At 36.7% G+C, this 13,644-nt stretch overlaps 1 long non-coding RNA gene and 1 other non-coding gene across 2 annotated transcripts; one reads left to right on the forward strand and one right to left on the reverse strand.

Annotated features, from left to right (window-relative positions):
* The first annotated feature begins 9,206 nt into the window (after positions 1 to 9,206).
* Positions 9,207 to 9,313, forward strand: LOC128292195 (small nucleolar RNA R71). The gene has a single exon (XR_008282180.1). It is a non-coding gene; the product is annotated as a small nucleolar RNA R71 (small nucleolar RNA).
* Positions 9,314 to 9,987: 674 nt separating this feature from the next.
* On the reverse strand, positions 9,988 to 12,374 carry LOC128291739 (uncharacterized). The gene is made up of 2 exons (XR_008281563.1): positions 12,274 to 12,374; positions 9,988 to 10,158 (listed from the first exon to the last, which is right to left on the reverse strand). It is a non-coding gene; the product is annotated as an uncharacterized LOC128291739 (long non-coding RNA).
* Between the last annotated feature and the right edge of the window lie 1,270 nt (positions 12,375 to 13,644).

Here is a 13,644-nt window from a genome sequence, read left to right on the forward strand (position 1 = left end):
TTGTGGAGGATGGGATCGACAGAGGAGGTGAGTAAGGTGATCAGAAGGTTTTGGCTAGAAGAAAAAGAAAAAAGGAAGAAAGAAAATGGATGAAATAGAGGAAGAAGAAATCGGCACGAAGGAGAACGAATTTGCGTTTTCGGCTTTTGTGAAAACTCAGAAAAGATGAATGGCAGTGAAAGCTTTCAGGTGGCTAACCCTAATTCTCCAAGACAGAAAAAGAAAAGAACATAACCCTAATATCAACTAAAACAATCGGCCCAACCTCCTTAAGGCCCTTGCCGAAATTCACTTAAGTGATCACATGCCCGGCACATGCATAACAATAATTACCAAGATCTCGATTCAAAAATTTCAGTATTTATACAGATGTCCTATGCATAAAGAGTATTTTAAAGTTCTTGTTTTTGTAGTATCGTATCCTAGCTACAGTCTCAGTCTTCTAAAGTTTTCAGTTTTCCCTACTGTCTCAGTTTCTACAGTTTTAGTATTACCCTAACTACAGAATCATAGTAGGGTGTCAGTACTATCTGTACTAGTATAACAATATTTCAGAACAGTACAGAATAAAAATACTTACAAACTTGGTGCCTGGGATTCAGTGTGCCACTTCTTCAGTTATCAAATTTCGAAAACCTAGAAAAACTTAAACCACTTTAAGGTTGAAGCTTAAAACATGTCTACCTTGTAAAATATCTTTGAAAAGAATTTTCCAAAACCATTTCCAAAATACCCTTCTTGGGCCTAAGTTTAGCAAAGTTTTTCGAAAAACTTTTCGGACCCTAATCCACAGCCGAGTTGTTGTAACCGGGCTCTGATACCACTAAATGTAACACCCCAAACCCGGCCTAAATGTTACGACCGAATTTGGCATGTCACATTGAAGCGTTATTAGAGAAGACATGTTTTATCTAAAATCTTTCTTAGTGTTTAAAGAACATTTTCGTTTTAAATTAAAGTGAATGGAAGCTGCGCACCAGGTAGGATTCAAGAAAAGAGGAGGTAAGTCAATTAGACTGCTTAAGTACCTAGCTCTTCCATGATCCAATCCTAGACATGCACACATCCATTGCCACACTTTAAGCTTACTACTTGTCCACGAACAACAAATTAAGTTTAGGTCTATTTAAAATATTTATTTCCTTTGAAAACATTTACGTTGCGGAAGCTTTGCTCGGTTATCGTGATATTTTGAAAATAAGTAACTTTTATAAAATGCGCCCTAGAGCTAACCAATTGAAAAACCCAAAATAAAAATAATAGAGCGGCCTTATTACAACTTTAACCAAAATATAAAAAATAAAAAATAAATGCGAAATTTAAAAGGAAGATAATTGAAAATTATTTAAAAAAACCAGAAATTTAATCTTCGTGGCCACTTTGAATCTCGCCCAGCTCCAACCAACTAGGGCTCACCTGGAAGGATGGAAGAGAAAAGGGGGGTGAGTTTGGAAAACTCAGTCTGTATGGAAAACCCATCCAAAGGCCAAGTCAGCTCAAGCCCATTGGGCCTAAGCCATATTCAGATAATAATGGTATCGGGTCAAGCCCTTTTCGAGAATCTGAAGAAACGGGCCTTAGCCCCTTTTCAGATAACAATATGGCCCATAGGCCCATTCCAGAACAAAACAGACATATTCATTATGCAAGCCCAACCCAGCCTATAACCAACCACTACACTCCACCCGTACCGGCCCTACATGTAACACCCCTATCCCGTATCCGTCGCCGGAATAGGTAAAGGGGCATTACCGGACTTGAAACTCATATCAGTACAGTAAAAATTTTTTTCATTTTCTTGAAGTAAAGATCATTCAATTGGATAATTGCTAGACACAACCAGAGATAAAATTTTTAAAAAAAAAAAAAACTTATAAAAGTAAACATTCAAAAGATGTCATATTCGATAGCTTATATACATTAACCAAAATATCCTCCCACTACTAGTCTATTCTATACATGCCATAAGATAATCCAAAACATAGCGAAGACGAAACGGTGGATAGTGATAGTGTGACTAGTTGTCGATGATCCCCGAGCAGTAGCTTCCAAATGAGATCTATAAAACAGAGGAAACAAAGTAAACGGAGTAAGCATTACAATGCTTAGTAAGTTTTAAGCAGTGTCAACATATAACAATCAAATTATAACATAGTTGTTCGTATTTTTATTTCACTCTTCCTTCGGGCATACCATCCCTTTACCAAATATGCACATCTCATCATATATAATAGGCAGATAAATTCTCACTTAATAGTGATCTCTTATAAACATAGGTACATTACATATTTTCACCTAACTTTCCACATTGACCAAATGCACAATAATCATAGAACAGTCTTATTGCTTTACTCACATATGCATCACATAACGACCTTGTGATTTAGTCCAAATCAAGCTTAAATATAATCTCAAAATACATACCTGACCAACTTAACGCATTGAACGTATTTATTACCAATTGTTACTGTGAAGTCGTATAATCTTATGCTTTACTCAAATCTTCAGCGAAACCTTTAGCTCGAATAGTCCCCACACGTAGTTATCGGGTCTTACTCGGACAAAATCTCCACACGTAGTCATCGGGTCTTACCCGGACATAATCTCCACACGTAGTCATCGGGTCTTACCCGGAATATATTTCCAAGTTTCATGTACATTTAATCACATGTTACAACATTCACATCGACTGTCATATTTGTAATTCATTTGCCTCATCAAATATCTAATAATACACACCTTTCACATTTGGTCATTTGGGCACAATATACACACATCTCCTACATATTTCACATTAGCCATTCGGCTTTACCAAATATACATATCTCAAACAGATTTCACACTAGCCATTCGGCTTTACCACATATATATATCTCATACATATTTCACACTAGCCATTCGGCTTTACCACATATACATATCTCATATATATTTCACATTAGCCATTCGGCTTTACCACATATACATATCTCATATATATTTCACATTAGCCATTCGGCTTTACCACATATACATATCTCATACATATTTCATATTAGCCATTCGGCTTTACCAAATATACATATCTCATACATATTTCACACTAGCCATTCGGCTTTACCACATATACATATCTCATACATATTTCACACTAGCCATTCGGCTTTACCACATATACATATCTCATATATATTTCACATTAGCCATTCGGCTTTACCACAGATATATATCTCATACATATATCACACTAGCCATTCGGCTTTACCACACATATATATATTTATCTTGTACATCAATTTCAGCAATAGCTTATAAGCAACTCAAATAGTTTCATCAATGTTTACAACAAAATCACATATTCACTACAAGTTGTTTTCCTGAGCAATAGTCACTAAATTATTTATAACTAGAGCTACAAAACTCAAAATCAATTGACGTTAATTTTCCCTGAATATAGACTCATATATCTTCCATCCATAAAATTTTCAGAATTTTAGGTTTGGCCAATCAATACCAGATTTTTCTTAAAGTTTCCCCTGTTTCACTATTTGACTAATCTGACCAGTCTTCACTACGAATCAAATTTCTCATTGTACAGAATTCAAAATATGTTCTATTTGATTTCATTTGAAATTAGACTCATTAAGGAGTCTAAGCATATAAATTTTATCTTATAAACATTTTTGTACAATTTATAATGATTTTCTAAAAACAGAACAGGGGATTTCGGAGTCATTCTGACACTGTCTCACACAACTTTAAATATCTCTTTATAAGAAATTTCTTTGCTTACACGGTCTCTTTTATAAGAAACTAGACTAATTAAGATTTGATTACATATTTTATTCAGCCTATAATTCCACACCAACAATTTATAGTGATTTTCTAAAATCACATTACTGCTGCTGTCCTAAGCAAATTATTACAATTTGCTCTTAAATTTCCAAGTCTAAACACTTATGAACTTACCATTTGAGTTTAAGACATATCATGGCCACATCATATCTTATTAAATCAACTCATTATGTCCTATTATGATTGAATTTACTCAACGTTTAATCACTTAAAACTTAGCTCGGAAGTGGTCGACGACTAGATATCCACGGCTATTCGTTTACTTTCTCTTTTCCCCTATCCGACTTTGATCCTCTTTGCTCTTAAACTTAAGTAAAAAAATAGATTTGCTTTAGTACTTAACTAATATTATTCACTTAACAATCACATTTGGCAATCACATATCATTTAATCTATATCTAAAACAATAGACTTCAATATGTATCATATTTAATAAAACATGCCATGACTCGATTTCATGCTTATTTAATTTATATCTAATTCACATTCACAAGCAATGAGTCACTTAATTTATCATGCTTCCTTATACATGAATTTAATCATATTGCCGAATGTCCTTATGTGTACATGGTACATACATAAGGCATATATATATATATACCTATATATGACCATTACAATTTAAACATTTAATCATAATCGGCAAGCTTTATTTCAACTATTTAAGGTGCAAACATCAATTAACAAACAAACGTTATCAACCCATTTTTATTACACGTTTTCCCCAACTTAACACCCCCAAATTATCAAACTTTAACAAGTTTAAAACTCATCTAATGACCATTTATAAACTAAGGCATCAACCATTCAAATTCAACTCATCACAACATGGCCGAATACACATTTCTCCTACTTCCATTCTAAATAAAAGTTTATCAAGCTTCCATCTTCATTTAACTATGTACCATTTAGAACTACCAATACTTTACACCCTTTAACAAATTATAATCAATTGCCAAATGCATCTTTGACAATTTAAACCACGCAACTCAAATTCTTACAATTTAAGCTTAGAAATTTCTATTCATGTAAATTTTAGCAACATGGAGTCCATTAAACACTCCAAAATTCCATTTGAACAACAATTGTTCAACCTTCTAGCATAATTTCAATCTGACAGCAAGCATTATTTAACATTCAGTTGTTTTATTAGACCATCCGAATAGCTTAATTAACACCAATTTATAGCCCTTGAACAATGAATTAAACCCATTCGATTAGCAACAAAACTAATATTTAACAACCATTGTTTTCTTTTATTTCAAACATGCAGCAGACCAATTCCTCCACATATTACAAGACATTCAAATCAGCATTTACATGCTGGAACAATTTGTTTTCAAGCTGCAGCTTCAGCAGATCATTTATGCATTTAATTGTCAAATTGTTACGCCACTACTAACAACTGAAACTTAGTAAGAATAACATAATATTTTAGCTATTAGACTCAATTTATCAACCCCTAATCGGCATGAAAATAGAACCATTAATTTGTTCAAATTTTGGACAAGATAACGAAGGCACAAAATTGGACAAGAGTAATTTTACAACTAATCAAAGAGCTTTTCTTTTCTACAACCCGCATTCATGCCTTCCAACCACAATCCATCATCATTTTTCTTTACAACAAAGTTAAAGATAGAGGGGAGCTTAGAAAGCTTACCAACTTAGGATACAACTCTTAAACAAGCTAAATCCTTAGTTTTCTTCAACATGCAAACTGTCTCCATTTTTCTTTTTGTTGCAGCCCTCTTCTTCTTCTTCGATGGATTACCAAGTTACTTGAAATTTCAGCTACCTAACTAGCTAAAACCATAGTTTTTCCTCCTTCTAGCCATCTTCTAAGCCAAAAATTAAAGCAACCCCAACTTTCTTCTTCCTCCCTCAAGTCACGGCATTGGAGGAGCAAGGGTGAGACAACTTTGGTTTCTCCTCCCATTAACTAGTATTTTATTATTTCTCACACAACATTTTAACACAAAATGTTTATAATATGTTTTAACCCATAGCATGGCCGGCCACTACCTAACATTTTGGGTAATTTGACATGCAAGTACAAGCATTTCCTAACATGCATTAATAGATCCTTATAGATTAACCTATCACATTTCAAAAGTGTCACACATAAGTCCTATTTAATAAAACTCACTTTCAATTAACAAAATTCAAACATGCAATTTTCACACATGCATATATACATATAATAAGCATTAAGTATGACGGTTAATTATTTTTTATGACTCGGTTTTGTGGTCCCGAAACCACTTTCCGACTAGGGTCACATTAGGGGTGTCACACTACACTCTATGTAGGGAATAGCTCAACCCACCCAGCCCTACATTCCACAGTTGCAACATTGCTGCTCAGATATCAGTAAGTTGAGGCAAAGCCTCCAGTACATGGTCAAGCCACTTTCAGTACTTCCTCCATCAATAACCCAATCCCATGCATCAATAATAATAACATGGCATGCAGTAAATAGTAACAGTCAAACATGCATTCAGGTCAACCTTACCCCTAGGGGTAAAACTGTAAACTTTCCACCTATACAGGTATTTCAGTACTTTTATCAGTTTTAAGGGTTCTCATGAATGTTACGGTCCTTACTAGCCCATTTGTCATCGCAGTAATTTATTTATCTCAATTTCACAATTTTAGCCATTGGGGCCTAACACCCCTAATGGGCCTTACAGTGTCCACTAGCAATTTAAGCCCATTTAGTTCACATTTTATGACCAGTTTATCGGTTTAAGCAGTTTCGATTCCACAGTCTAATAGAACATACTTGTTGCCTATTTTTTATTATCCTTTTTTTCTCGTTTGGGCCCGTAAGCCCATTGGGCCCATTTTAGTCATCGAGCCCCATTACCAAAGTGCACGAAATTTCACACACGACTAACTTACCACTTTACGATTTCAGATCTAGCGATTTCTAAATGTCTTGTGAGCACTCGCACACTCACAAGCCCACGAAATGCCGAAATTTTGGCATTTCGACTTTTTCCAAATTGAACTATAAGAGGGTGCTCGATACACACCTGTTTCGCGATGAATGCTACTGAGATCCCTTATGATGTCCTACAATTGATTACCACAATTCTTAGATTGCAGCCCACAACAACCAGTCCCAATATTCAGCAACCCATATTCGAACCATGCCCCTAAAGCCTTTAGAATCTTACCTTTTTGTCGAAAAACGATGACTAGATCTAAGTGTAGTTGTTCCAAAGATCCAAGCCTTCGATCAAACCTTTAGAAGACACTAATCACCAAAAGAAATTATCGGTTAAAGACCCTTAAAGCCCTATGCCCAAATCGACAGCCTCCCTAGATTTTAGGGACTTCGGCTTTTCTAAATTGTAAATAAGACTAGATCTGAGGTGTTGAGCACTTACCACTTATTCCTCTTTGATTTCTATGCAGATCTGATGTAGATCTATCCTCTAAATGATAGTAGACCTAGAATCCAAGAGATCTGAAGTTTCAGCTATAAGTCCCTAAATCTATGGTATTTTGGCTTTTTAAGTGATGAAGAAGATGACGATTTGAAGCTATAAGTTTGAACTAATGTTGCCGACAGATACTAAGGGTTTAGATAATATGAAAGTTGATCAAAAAGAACAAAAATAACTGAAGGATTTTGGCTTGGAGAAATCGGCACAAGAAGTGAGTTTTCGGGATTTCGGCTTTTATAGTAATCGGCTATGGAGGTTTTATGGAGGATGGGATCGACAGAGGAGGTGAGTAAGGTGATCAGAAGGTTTTGGCTAGAAGAAAAAGAAAAAAGGAAGAAAGAAAATGGATGAAATAGAGGAAGAAGAAATCGGCACCAAGGAGAACGAATTTGCGTTTTCGGCTTTTGTGAAAACTCAGAAAAGATGAATGGCAGTGAAAGCTTTCAGGTGGCTAACCCTAATTCTCCAAGACAGAAAAGGAAAAGAACCTAACCCTAATATCAACTAAAACAATCATCCCAACCTCCCTAAGGCCCTTGTCAAAATTCACTTAAGTGATCACATGCCCGACACATGCGTAAAATTAAAAAGTAACAATATGCTTACCTTGCAACTTAAACCTTGGACCTTTAATTCCTTCCCAGGCGCCATTTTTTTAGGAACTTAGTGGCGCCACCTTGCCACTTTACCAAGGCCTTATTTGTGTGCTATTTTACCACCTCAACTTTAAAAGCCTATATCGCCAGAACCCTCTCTCCCAAAATTAAAATTCAGGAATTGCCTCGAATTAAATTTACTCTTGGGCCTTTTTTCCCACACCATAAACCCTTCATAATTTATTTAATTACTAAACTAAACATACAAAATAATAATAATAACATCCAAATACTTCCAATTTACTCTTGGGCCATTTTCCACCTTAACCCAGACTCAAGGCCCAATACTTCCAGGCCCAAAAATCAGGGTGTTACATAAGCTACCAATTAAACAAGGAATCGTAGAATTCCCTGGATCTTTCAATTTGTTGGCCAACTTATTTTGCAGAATGGTTGAGCAAACTGCATTCATCTCCACATGCGACGCCTCATCCAACTTCCGCTTATTTGCTAAAAGCTCTTTTAAAAATTTAATTGCCACAATTCCTTGCCTCAGTTCTAGTTCAGGTTCAACTAACCCTTCCTCGTCTTGAACAGTAATCGCATGGAGTTGTTCCCTTAGGTTAGATTCAGTGTTACTTGGCAGGCTACTTTGTGGTCATTCAGAAATTAGTTTAACGAGCTGTCCTATCTGAGTTTCGAGCCCTTGGATCAATGCTTGTTGATTCTTTAGTGTTATTTCAGTATTCTTTAGTGTTATTTCTAGCATCTCCTCAAGGTTCGGCTTCTTTTCCTGTTGGTAAGGAGGTTGTTGAAAACCCGAAGGATGTTGTGGCCTTTGATTCCCTTGACCACTCCATGAGAAATTGGGATGGTTCCTCCAACCTATATTATATGTGTTACTATATGGGTTATTTTGAAATCTAGAACTATTGTTACCCATGTATTGTATTGGACTTGTTCCTCCTCGAAGTTGGGGTTGAATGATTGATATTTTGTATGTACTCCTCCTCCATTTCAATCGCATCTCATCACTAGATTTACCTGAGTAGGACCACACAAACTGTCAATTTTTTTCTTTAAAAGTTCTTCCTGATTAGAGAGCATCGTGACCGAATCAAGGTTGAAAACACCGGCTGCTTTTGTTGGCTTTATTCTCATGACTTGCCACTGATAGTTAACTAGTGACATCTCTTCAATAAATTCGTAAGCCACTTCAGGTGTTTTGTTATTGATAGTCCCACCAGTAGCTGCGTTAATAAGTTGCCTTGTTGAGGGTTTCACACCATTATAAAACGTTTGAACCTGCAACCATAAAGGTAACCCATAGTGAGGGCACCTTCTCAATAGATCCTTGTATCTCTCCCATGCATCATAGAGTGTTTCTAGATCCATCTACACAAAAGAAGAGATATCATTCCTCAACTTAGCCATTTTAGCCGGTGAAAAATATTTAAGTAAAAATTCTTTGGTCATTTGTTCCAAAGTAGTGATTGACCCTCGTGGTAACGAGTTCAACCACTGTTAAGCTTTGTTCCTCAATGAAAAGGGAAATAACCAAAGGTGAATGGAATCATTAGAAATGCCATTGATTTTACAATTGTCATAGAATTTTAGAAAATTTTCCAAATGAGTGTTTGGGTCCTCGTCTTGTAAACCATCAAACTGAACAAACTGTTGTATCATTTGAATCGTGTTAGGTTTCAGTTCAAAATTATTTGCAGCAATAGTAGGCCTAACTATACTTGACTCAGTTCCTGTTAAAGTAGGTTTAGCATAATCATACATAGTGCGTGAAGCAGGATTCTAATTTACTGGATCAGGAGCAATGTAACACCCCAAACCCGGCCTGGAAGTTTGGCTCGAATCTGGCGTGTCACATTGAAGTGTTTTTCGGAAACCATGTTTCCATTAAAAACCCTTCTTAATAATTAAAAGCTGGTACCCTTTTTAAACCTTGTTAGAAAACCTCAGCTGAATAACATTCTTAACAACTTTGTAAAAATCCGGCGCTATGGAAGCTTAATTTAAAAACAATTATGTTACGTGATGTTTTGAACAACGAAGAGTTGCTTTGGAAAACCGTGTTTTAATACTAGCAATTATAAGAACAATAAATAAAATTCCAAATTTGAAATCCAGAAAATTACAACGGCTTTACTACAACCCACATAAAAACATTTAAAAGCAATAATCAAAACTATAACATAAACAGTGTGTGTGGCTTCCTCCGAGCCCCTCGCAACCCCAATCCATCTAAGGCTGGAAATTACCTGGAAGGTTAATAAACGGGGTGAGTTTACGAAAACTCAGTGTGAAATCCCCTACTATATAAAAGGAACAATCAGTCATATAAAAGAATTAAAAGTTGGTCCCAGCCCTACTTACAGTTTCAGTATCAATTGGGCCTTAGCCCATTTTAACAGACAGTACCAGATGGGCTTTAACCCATTACAGAATAAGAAACATTATCAGAACTAGAATCAGAATCAGAATCAAAATTAGGTGACAGAATCAGAATCAGAATCAGTATCATGTAATAGAATCAAAATCAAAATTAGTATCAAGTAACAGAATCAAAAATCAGAATGTGAATGCAATCCCAACCCAATCCAGCCTATAACCAACCGCTACACTCCACCCGTACCAGCCCTACACTCCATGTGGGGAATAACTCAACCCACCCAGCCCTACACTCCATAGTTGCAGCATTGCTGCTCAGTTATCAGATATTGTGACAGAGTCACCAGATACAGATATTGTGGCAAAGCCACCAGAATAGATATTTGTGGCATAACCACCAGAAACAGATAATGTGGCAAAGCCACTTAATAGAGTACGTGGCATAAATCCATCGATAACTGCATTATGTTAGGCACATAGCCATCAACTAGAGTAACATAACCGGCACACAACCCTAGGTAAATGTGATCGACACAGAGTCGTCAATAACCATATATTGGCACATAGCCTTAGGCAAATACGTTTGGCACATGTACCATAATCGAGTTGGCACAGAGCCATATGTAGGTTGACACAAAGCCATAATCAGAAGGCTTTAAGCCATCGGTAGCTGTATCATGTTAGGCACATAGCCATCAGCGATGGTAATATAGTTGGCATATAGCCTCAGGTAAATACGATCGGCACTCAGCCATTGATCGGTCCACAGTCATCTTGGGCGACCTGTGCGACCTTATCAAATCAGTATGAATATACAGCTCTTAAGCCTTCGGTGGATCCACAGTCGTCAAGCAACCATGCGATCCTAACAGGTCAGATCTTCTTCCGTACAAAATCCCAACCCATGCAACATGTCATGTATGCAGAATGTCATACCCATATTTGAATCAAACAATCACAGTCAAGCCATTCATATACCAACATATATTCACAATCAAATTAAATCAACCACACGGTCCAAGTTAGTCACTTGGCCACAAGGGCAAAATAGTCATTTAACACCTTGGGGCAAAATGGTAATTTTACCCCACAAGGTATCTCGGTAATTCCACCCTCGGGGTATTTTAGTAATTCTACCCCACGGGGTATTTCTAATTCTACCCTATAGGGGTATTATGATAATTCTACCCCTGTGGGTATTTCAAGAATTCAACCCTACGTGGGTATTTGGTAATACTACCCTACTGTGGGTATTGCAGTAATTCTACCCTACAGGGTATTTCTAATTCTACCCTACTGTGGGTATTCTAGTAATTCTACCCCTGTGGGTATTAGGTAATTCTACCCTACAGGGGTATTTTGGTAATTTTGTAAATCGAGGGTAAAACGATAATTCTGTAAATCAAGGGTACTTTGGTAATTTACAAGTCGAGGGTATTTTAATAATTTACAGGTCGAGGGTATTTCAGTAATTTCACAAATCAGCGATATTTTGGTAATTTTACAAACTAGGGGTCTTTTGATAATTTTACAAACCAGGGGTATTTTGGTAATTTTATAAACAAAGGGTATTTTAGTAATTTTACAAACTAGGGGTATTTTGGTAGTTTTGTAAACCAAGGGTATTTTGGTAATTTTACAAACCAGGGGTATTTTGGTGATTTTATAAACCAAGGGCATTTTAGTAATTTTACAAACCAGGGGTATTTTGGTAATTTGGTAAACTAAAGTATTCTAAACAAGGATAACAATACGAATGGCCCTAAAGCCTATTCTCGGCCCAAATAGGCCCAAACACTATTGTGGCCCTTTTAGCCCAAATCTAGCCACAGATATGAGGTTCACCTAGCCTAGTCCAATATTTACTACACAATCAAACAACTTATCGAATTGGGCCCGTAGGCCCATTGGGCTCACATGGCCCCTTTCGGCCCATTGCGGCCCGAAGTAGCCATCCTACAGCTAGAGTAGTGAGAAATACACACCTGATTGGAGACTGGAGTTAATCCACGCTTCGAGCACTCTTAGCCGACGCCCAACCCAAATGAGCACGCCATAAAGCGAAAGGGATCAGCAAGAAAGGTACATTTACTCTCCTCATGGTTCTCTATATTTAAAGCCAGCTTCGCATCCACTCTTATGTTAGCTTCCCGATGTGGGATCCCTCCATCATCAGAGTTTAAATTCAACACCAACTCTTGTCGCCCCCTGTTAGCAAAATAAATGCTTTTTGCTTGCCATGGGATTTGAACCCATGCCTCCCCTTAAATGCTCCACACGCTACTTGCCACTAAGCCACAAGGCTTTTGTGTCACAATTTCTCCAACAATATTCTTAAGGCCTACCTACTACACCTGTGGTTGATTCACCTTAAACCAAAATTTTTGCTAGAGTCCGTGTTTGAACCCGTGACTTCTCCAACACTTCTCAAAGACAGTTAACCACTAAAACAAGCCTTCATTAACGAAATTTTCACGCACAACAGAATATTATAAGCTGCCTTCAACCGCTCCCATGCTCAAGGCCTAAAACTTCTAGGCCCAAATTCAGGGTGTTACAAGCAATCACAGGAGGTAGCGGATTTTCTTGATTTTTAGCCATCTTCTCGGTTGTGGTGGAAATATCGTAATCTTGCTCTTCCTCTGTGAATCTTAGGCTTCGCCTTATTTCTCTTCGGCTTCTGCGAGCTGTGCGATCGATCTCACTATCAAACAGCAATGGTCTCGATGGGTTTCTTCTAATCATAAACTATAAAAACCTGCCATAAGGCAAAAGAAAATTTAGTAACAAAAATCAAAATAAAATTTAAATTGCAATAAAATAAATGGCTAAAGTAGTAAAAATTAAGTGTTCCTAATATCTTAATTCCCTGGCAACGGTGCCAAAAATTGTATGTGAACAAATCTTGATAAGTTTTAAAACTTATGAATAACCGTTTTTGAAAACTAACTATTATCACGACAAAGGCAAGCGCACCTATCGAACAATAGTATAGCTTATGGAAAGACTGGAATGTTGAACCCAAAGGAACTAAAAGTACTAGTATTAACTTTCTTTTTATTATCTAGCCTAAAAATAAAGGGATTTGTTTTATCTAAACTAATTATTAATGTAACACCCTTTACCCGTACCTGAGGTCGGGATAAGGTACGAGGCGTTACCGGACAAACATACAAACACTAAACTAAAATACGGGCCATAAAATTTCATTCATATTTCAAAACATTCATTCACTTACACATAGTCCCTTGTTTGAGTCTACGAAGCCCAAAACATACTTTAGAAAGGGCTCGGGACTAAATCGAGAACTTACAAAAATCTTGGAAATTTCATGCTTTAAGGCTGCACATGCCCGT

The sequence above is a fragment of the Gossypium arboreum genome, chromosome 4, assembly GCF_025698485.1.
Source record: "Gossypium arboreum isolate Shixiya-1 chromosome 4, ASM2569848v2, whole genome shotgun sequence".
Classification (NCBI taxonomy): Eukaryota; Viridiplantae; Streptophyta; class Magnoliopsida; order Malvales; family Malvaceae; genus Gossypium; species Gossypium arboreum.